Source organism: Chlorocebus sabaeus, chromosome 25 (genome assembly GCF_047675955.1).
Source record: "Chlorocebus sabaeus isolate Y175 chromosome 25, mChlSab1.0.hap1, whole genome shotgun sequence".
Lineage (NCBI taxonomy): Eukaryota > Metazoa > Chordata > Mammalia > Primates > Cercopithecidae > Chlorocebus > Chlorocebus sabaeus.
This window is the reverse complement of record NC_132928.1, coordinates 86,004,239-86,011,923: the sequence shown is the minus strand read 5'-3', so window position 1 is coordinate 86,011,923 and position 7,685 is coordinate 86,004,239. Positions and strand designations below refer to the sequence as shown.

At 47.4% G+C, this 7,685-nt stretch overlaps 1 pseudogene; it reads right to left on the bottom strand.

Moving 5' to 3' along the window:
* Positions 1–654: 654 nt before the first annotated feature.
* Positions 655–4,248, bottom strand: LOC103230960 (bromodomain-containing protein 2-like; annotated as a pseudogene).
* Between the last annotated feature and the right edge of the window lie 3,437 nt (positions 4,249–7,685).

Below are 7,685 nucleotides of genomic sequence, written 5' to 3'. Positions count from 1 at the left end.
AGACAAAAAATAAAGAACCCCATTCAAAAGTGGGCAAATAACATGAATAGATGCTTTTCAAAAGAAGACATATATGTGGCCAACAAGCATATTAAAAAATGCTCAATATCACTAACCATTAGATAAACTCAAATAAAAACCTCAGTGAGATACCAACTCACCCCAGTCAGAATGCCTACTATTAAAAATTCTAAATATAACAGATGCTGGCAACGTTCCAGAGGAAAGGGATTGCTTATACACTGCTAGTGGGGATGTGAATTAGTCCAGACATTGTGTAAAGCTGTGTGGTAATTTATCAAAGAACTTAAAACAGAAGCAGCATTCAACCCAGCAATCCCATTATTGGCTATGTACCCAAAGAAATATAAATTTTTCTACCATAAAGACACATTACACATTTGTTCACTGCAGCATTATTCACAATAGCAAAGACATGGAATCAACCTAAATGCCCATCAATGGTAGACTGGATAAAGGAAATGTGGTATATATACACCATGTAATACTACGCAGCCATAAAAAAAGAAGAAGATAACGTCCTTTGCAGTAACATGGATAGACCTGGAGGCCACTATCCTGACTGAACTAATACAGGAACAGAAAGCCAAACACCACATGCTCTCACTTATAAGTGGTAGCTAATCATTTAGTACACAAGAACACAAGGAAGGGAACAGACACCAGGGCCTACTTGAGGGTGAAGGCTAGGAGAAGGGAGAGGATCAAAAGACTACCTATCAGGTGCTATGTTTATTACCTGAGTGATGATGTAGTCTGTACACCAAACCCCCATGACATACCCGTATAACAAACCTGCACATGTACCCATGAACCTGTATAACAAATCTGCAGATGTATTCATGAACCTAAAAGTTGAAAAAAATTAAAATTTGAAAAAAATGAACAAAAGAATATGTCCACACATATTTGAATGAATAGAGATGACTGCCTGCCCTTCATAATTCATGTCTCAATAATATTTAAAAATGTATTTGCCCCGCCCCAGTCATTTTGAATGGGGGCTCTATGTTCCAAGAGATCACTCCCCAGTGGGGCTGGGGATTCAATATTATTTTGTCCACGTCCCTCCTTCAGTAAATGTCCCTGCATCTCTCCCTGACTGCAGAGCCAGCTCTCCTAGTGGGGGGTAAGGGGGTGAGATGAAGAAGTGTCATAGCAAAGGAGGACAGGGGCGTGTGGGACAGGGTGGTCTAGGGGTCCCGTCCTGCGGAGCCTTCCTGCCCTATCTGACCTGACCCCTTAGCCTGAGTCTGAATCACTGGTGTCTGAAGAAGGGGACGATGAGGAGGAGGAGCTGGAATCTGAGCTTGAGCTAAGGCATGACACTGCTACTTGCTGTGCAGAGGATGACTCTGTTTTCTCACTCACTTTCTTTGGGGGACTTTTTAGGGGAATTGAGTTGTCTGCTGACATCTTGTAACCACTTTTCTAATTCCTGCTTTTTCTCCAAAGTGAGTTCCTCCTTTGTCTGTCCCACAGACTTCTTAATGGTATAGGGCCTCCGGGGTTTCTTACGTATGCAGGAAAGGACATAGAGCTCAAGCTTTCTAAGTGTGGATGGCTTGAGTGTTTCAGAACCAATCTCAATCTCTTCTGAGTTTCAACCACGTAAAGAGGGCTCCCTGGCTTGGATTATATGCACAACTCAGCCCAGCTTCTCCCCAGGTAATTCGCTGATGTCCAGGCTCAGCTGCCACTTCTCATTGTAAGTCATGGGACTGCTCTCTTCCTCCTCCTCTGAATCATAACCCTTAGGCAGGGCAGGTGGGGTTGACTTTGTGGCCTTTTTGGGGAGCTTGGTGCCACTTCCTCCAGAAGGTCCAAAGCCAGGAGGGCCTAAAGCAGCACTGCCACCCCCACTACCACTTGCTTTCTTGGACTTCTTGGGCTAAGGTGGGCGGGATGCCCAAGGGCCCTTGTCATCTTCATGAGCCCCAGCTCCGTCTCAATGCTTCCCTGCCTTTTGTTTCTTACTTTTCTCTTTTTTCTCTCTTTTGCTCTTGGGCTTGGATATTGGATCCTGACACAGACCAACCAGTTGTTCATGTACTGCCCAAAGCTGTTCCTGTAGTTCTGCTAAGCCATGAGCCCTTTCTTCCTTTAAGTCTGAGCTTTAGCTCTCTTCTTCTTCCTCCTCGTCCTCCTCATCTTCCTCCTCCTCTTCCTCAGAGGAGCTCTCACTGCTACTTTCCTCACTGGAGGACTCTGAAGATGATTTGGCCAAGCCAAGGGGCATGGCAGTAGAGACTGGTAAAGGCCCTGGTTCCAGTGGTTCATCTGGCATCTTGGCATAACGGAAACAAATACATCCTGTAGCTTTCGTGCCACTACCACAAAATCTGGGGGTGATCTGGGGGACTGTACTTATAGCAGTTGGAAAACATAAGCAGTACATCAGCAGCAAACTCCTGTGCATCTCGGTAATCAGGGTTCTCCATTTTCTGCCACACAAGGAGGCAGCATCAGAAGCTGCACAGGCAGGAAGACTCACCTTTCCCTGCTAACCTCAGACACCACAAAGAGGAGCCCTCTCTTGAGAGCACAGTGGGGATGACCTTAAGGATCTGTGCCCTGGGGTTCAAGTTTGAGGTCAAAGGAATTGGGGTGGGTTAAAGAAATATTTATGTCTAGAAAACGAAGTAATTTCTAAGCAACAAGGGGGGAGGGGAGGTCTATGACTGTTTTTCCACCCCATAACTTCCTTAACCCAACACTGCCACATCATTAGTACTTAATTGTAGATAGATAGTATTGTTCTCAAGACAAAGAAACCCCACCCTATTGTTTCAAACTCCAGGAAATATGAATTCTCAAACACCAGACCTTCTGTCCCACTACTATTTTATAAAAGTAAAATACCAAGAACCAAAGACTGCTGTGTGCCTACATGAGACTTACTGTTTTGCACCTAGGTTCCCATCACTGCCTGAGCATCCCATCTGCCCCATGCAGCGGGTACCTTGACATTGCTGAGGTCCATGGGGTGCCTCATGATGTCGTGGTAGTTATGCAGGCCAAGTGCAGAAGCATCCACTGGTTTATACAAAGGCCAAGCATAGGCTGCATGCTTCTTAGAGAGTAACTCCTTCAATATGCCATTGCAATGTTTTAATTGTTCTGAAAGCTTTCCTTTCTTAGAGCTCTGGTCTTGTTGCTGATATGTCAGGCAAGTCTTTGCGTGCAGGCTTGATGGGGGCATGCGGGAACCCGTGCTACCTTATGCTCAAGACTCCCAGGATGGCTAGCTGGGGAACCAGGAGCCAGGATGGCTGTAGGTGTAGGGGTGGTAGTAACTGCTTTCCGCTTTATACCTTTTTTCTTGGCAAGGGGTTGAGCTGGAGGAGCTGCAGTAACAGCAAGGAGAGGGGTTTCAGCAGAGTGCAGGGACTTGAAAAGTGGAGAGGAAATGACTGATGAGTGGGGAATGTTGAGGACCGTGGTAGGTATCTCAGGTGGGGGAGTATACAGGGCTGTGTGTGACACAGAAGAGATGGCAGACACCTGATGAGCACGAGTAACACTGTCCTGGAGTGCTGCCAACTTGGCCCCCTTCTTGTGGCTGTTATTAGGGATGGTCACCACCAGTTCTTGTTCTTCTTGTGGCATTGATGCAACTTTCTGTAGGAAGATCTTTTCCAGCGTTTGTGCCATTACGACAATATTATCAGTGGGCTTGTTGTAAATGTAACAGTTGGTGAACGTGGTATTTAAATCTTCCATACACTCTGAGGCAGCCCAATAATAACTGTTTTCAAGTCTCCTTTTAATAGTACCCACGTCCATAGGCTGTTTTATAATTTTGTGATAATCCTCTGGGGCTGGCTATCCATGGGCTGCATGAGGGAAAGGAAAAAGCTAAGAATTTTGGCCAGGTGGTCCTCTCCCAACCCAAGGTGGGAATTGGTAGACCCAGTTTGACAGCATCCACAGGCTTCCGGAACTGTGTGAACTGATGTTTCCACAGAGCCTCCATCACTACCTTGTGTAGGTATTGCAGCTGGTTGGTAACTCCTTCTGGCTTTTTGGGATTGGGCAAATCCTGGGGTAGTGGGTTGGCAGGGGTCAGTTGCAAAGCAGGTACCAAAGCTATTGTGTGGCTCTCAAATCATTCACACAAGAGGGAGAGTTTCCGAAACCTTTTCCCTGGTGCTACTGCTTCTGGGCCCAGCCCCAGCAACCCTCTTCCCCAGGGAGTTGGTTGTGGGGAGCCGTGTTTTGCAGCATCTTGACCGCAGGGAACCGGCGCTGCTCTCAGCCGTGGAACGTCTGGGTGGCCTCGACTTCCCTCACCGCAGCTCCAGCATAACCCGGTAAGCAGGGGGAGGCCGTTGCTCTTGGGCCTCCAAGCCACAAACCCCCTGCCCTGCCGGAACGAAAGCAGTCTCTTCCGGGACCTCCTGGAGAGCTCCGGGAAGGTTGGCTCTGCAGATGGCGGACAGCAAGAAAATGGCGGCGGCCTCAGCTGAGGAGGGCGACTAAGGAGGGACTGATTCTGCAAACCAAAAGACGGTCCCTGATCTCAGACACCGTCGTCAATATAGCCTGCTGTTGGTCTGCAGGGATCCCCTCTTCTTGTTGGGGACCCTACAGAGTGGAGGAGGTTCCGTTTAGATCTCGGACGGAGGCGGATGCACACGAAAACTGGTTTCAGAAGCCCCGGCCTCCATTTCTGAAATCCTCTTGTGGGCAGAGTAGACAGGGTGGACAGACTCCGAGGACTGGGTGGGCCCAAAACACGGGAGCTTAAAGGGCTTCTATGGGGTCTGTACTGTCCACTGGGAGCTGTCACAGGCCGGCAGGAAGGCCATTTCCAAGCAGATGGAAGGGGATTGCAGTGGCGCCCGGGACTACTCCAAGGCTCTGTATCCGTAGGCAGAATTCTCCAGCTCTCTCTAGAGGATGCTCCACTGCAGCGCGAAATGGCGCCCCGAGCCCCCTGCCAGCCCTTTATATATAAGCGGAGAGGAGGAGCTGCCCCTCATGCTACACCGGCCTCGAGATTTCCCCCATCCCCTCTGCGACCGCCGCTCGCTGGTGCGTTAAGAAGCTGAGTCTGAGGGGGAGGAACACCGCCCCACGGGAGCTTTTTCTATTGGCCAGCCACAGCGATGACGTCATAAACTTCATTTCCAAGGTGACAGTCCCCTGGCAGAAGAGTGCAACAGAGACCCACAGAGAAGTGCCAACCCGCCACATCTCCAAGCCAGTTGGCTGAGCTATGGTTCTGGACTCCAGGGCAAGAGGGCGGTTGGAAGGGGTGCAGAAGCCTCCAGCACCCTCTCCCCGCCTCCCCTTCCAACAAAGTCTTCCCAGGCTTCCATGCACAGGGCAACTGGAGACTGCCAAGCTTGGCCAAGTCGTTCCATTCGTAGCTCCTCTGTTGGCCAGACCAGTAGGGAAACGGGAGGGGTCAAGGTGGGGCCCCTACCTGGGGCCCGCCAGGGGTGTGGCTGCAAGACGCTGGGCTGGTGGTGGTTCTGGGAGGTAAGGCGGCTGCAGCAAAGAATTCTTAAATCTGGCCAGGCGTGGTCTCTCAAGCCTGTAATCCCAGCACTTTGGGAGGCAGAAGCGGGCAGATCACAAGGTCAGGAGATTGAGACCATCCTGGCTAACACGGTGAAACTCCCTCTCTACTAAAAATACAAAAAATTAGCCGGGCGTGGTGGCGGCACCTGTAGTCCCAGCTTCTCGGGAGGCTGAGGCAGGAGAACGGTGTGAACCCAGAAGGCGGAGCTTGCAGTGAGCCCAGACTGCACCACTGCACTCCAGGATGGGCGAAAGTGCAAGACTCCGTCTCAAAAAAAAAAAAAAAAAGAATTCCTAAGTCTTCCTCGTAATTTGGTTATCTAAATAAGGGTGCAGACTCTGGATCCTAAAGCCTTCCAGGGGGCCTCCAAAATTGCCCTCGGTTTGGTACTGGGTATGTAATCCCGGGTGTCAACCCCCCGCCCCAAAGCGAAGCCGTGTTGAGGGAGGGGGCATAGCCCCAGCCCCTCCCTTCCCGACTGAGCTAGGAGAATGGGGAGAGCATCGGGCGTGCGGCCACATCAGCAGCACCCAGACTGACTGGGGTCACGTCCCTGCTGCTCCTGCCCTTTCCCCCAGCTGGAGACCCAGTTTTCCAAACGTTCCTGAGGGTTGCTAAAGGGGCCAAGGGGGCCGCATGGCCCCAACCTATGTCCCAAAACCCAGAGCGCTAAAATGCTGCTGCTCCTCCATATCCCCAGCTTCCTATCCCACAGTCGTCACTCTGTCCCGCTACCTCACCTCTCCCTACCGGTTCAGCACGGCTGCTGTGGTGATCGTTTTTATCTAAAGAGAATAGAAAGTCCAGATGGGAAGAAATATCAGATGAAGAATTTCAGCACATTGTTTGATGATGGTATTTGGATGGTGGAATCGTTTTTCAATTAATGGGGGAAAGGTCTGGAAATCTTTAGAGCCCGTGGGAGTAAGAAGAAATTCTATTTTAAAGGAAGGTGTATCAGCAGACAAATTTCGACATCCTGCCACATCAGTGGGCTGTCAAATGTCCTGGTTTTCCATAACTAAAAGGGTTCCTGGAATATGGCTCTTTCAGTTTTAAGTCCAGAAAGGACAAACTTGAAGGAGCTAACTAGCCTATGACTCAAATAAAATGCTAAAGCCATCGGTTACTCGAATTTTAGGAAGGCACCATAAATGAGGATGAGATTCCAATTCACATATAGAAAACACTGAGGAAGAAAATGAAAAATATAGTTTAAAATAAGTAACATCTTCAGAGATACATTAGATATTAAATCCACAAAAGTAAGAAGTGCTGTTGCATATGAAAAGTTTTAGTTAATATAAATGATGCATTCAGAATGTTAAAAAACAAATATCAAAAAATGACCCAATAAGTATAATTGACCTTAACTAAAAGTCAAATAAGCAATAGAAAGTATAACCAAAAGTAAAAAAAAAAAGAAAAAAAAAAAACAGAGAGACATTAAGAAAGAAAAGATAGGAAACTGGGAAATTGAGGCAAGAATACCAATGTACGTTTAGGGTAGTTTCTACAAATATGTAGAAAAGATAGAGAACATGAAATTGTTAAATTATTTCTCAACAAGATAGAAAGCTAATAAGGATATCCAGGAATTGAATTCAACTCTGCAAAAAGCGGACCTAACAGACATCTACAGAACTCTCCACCCCAAATCAACAGAATATACATTCTTTTCAGCACCACATCAGACTTATTCCAAAATTGACCACATAGTTGGAAGTAAAGCACTCCTCAGCAAATATAAAAGAACAGAAATTATAACAAACTGTCTCTCAGACCACAGTGCAATCAAACTAGAACTCAGGACTAAGAAACTCAGTCAAAACCGCTCAACTATGTGGAAACTGAAAAACCTGCTACTGAATGACTACTGGGTACATAACGAAATGAAGGTAGAAATAAAGATGTTCTTTGAAACCAATGAGAACAAAGATACAACATACCAGAATCTCTGGGACACATTTAAAGCAGTGTGTAGAGGGAAATTTATAGCACTAAATGCCCACAAGAGAAAGCAGGAAACATCTAAAATTGACACCCTAACATCACAATTAAAAGAACTAGAGAAGCAAGTGCAAACACATTCATAAGCTAGCAGAAGGCAAGAAATAACTAAGATTAGAGCAGA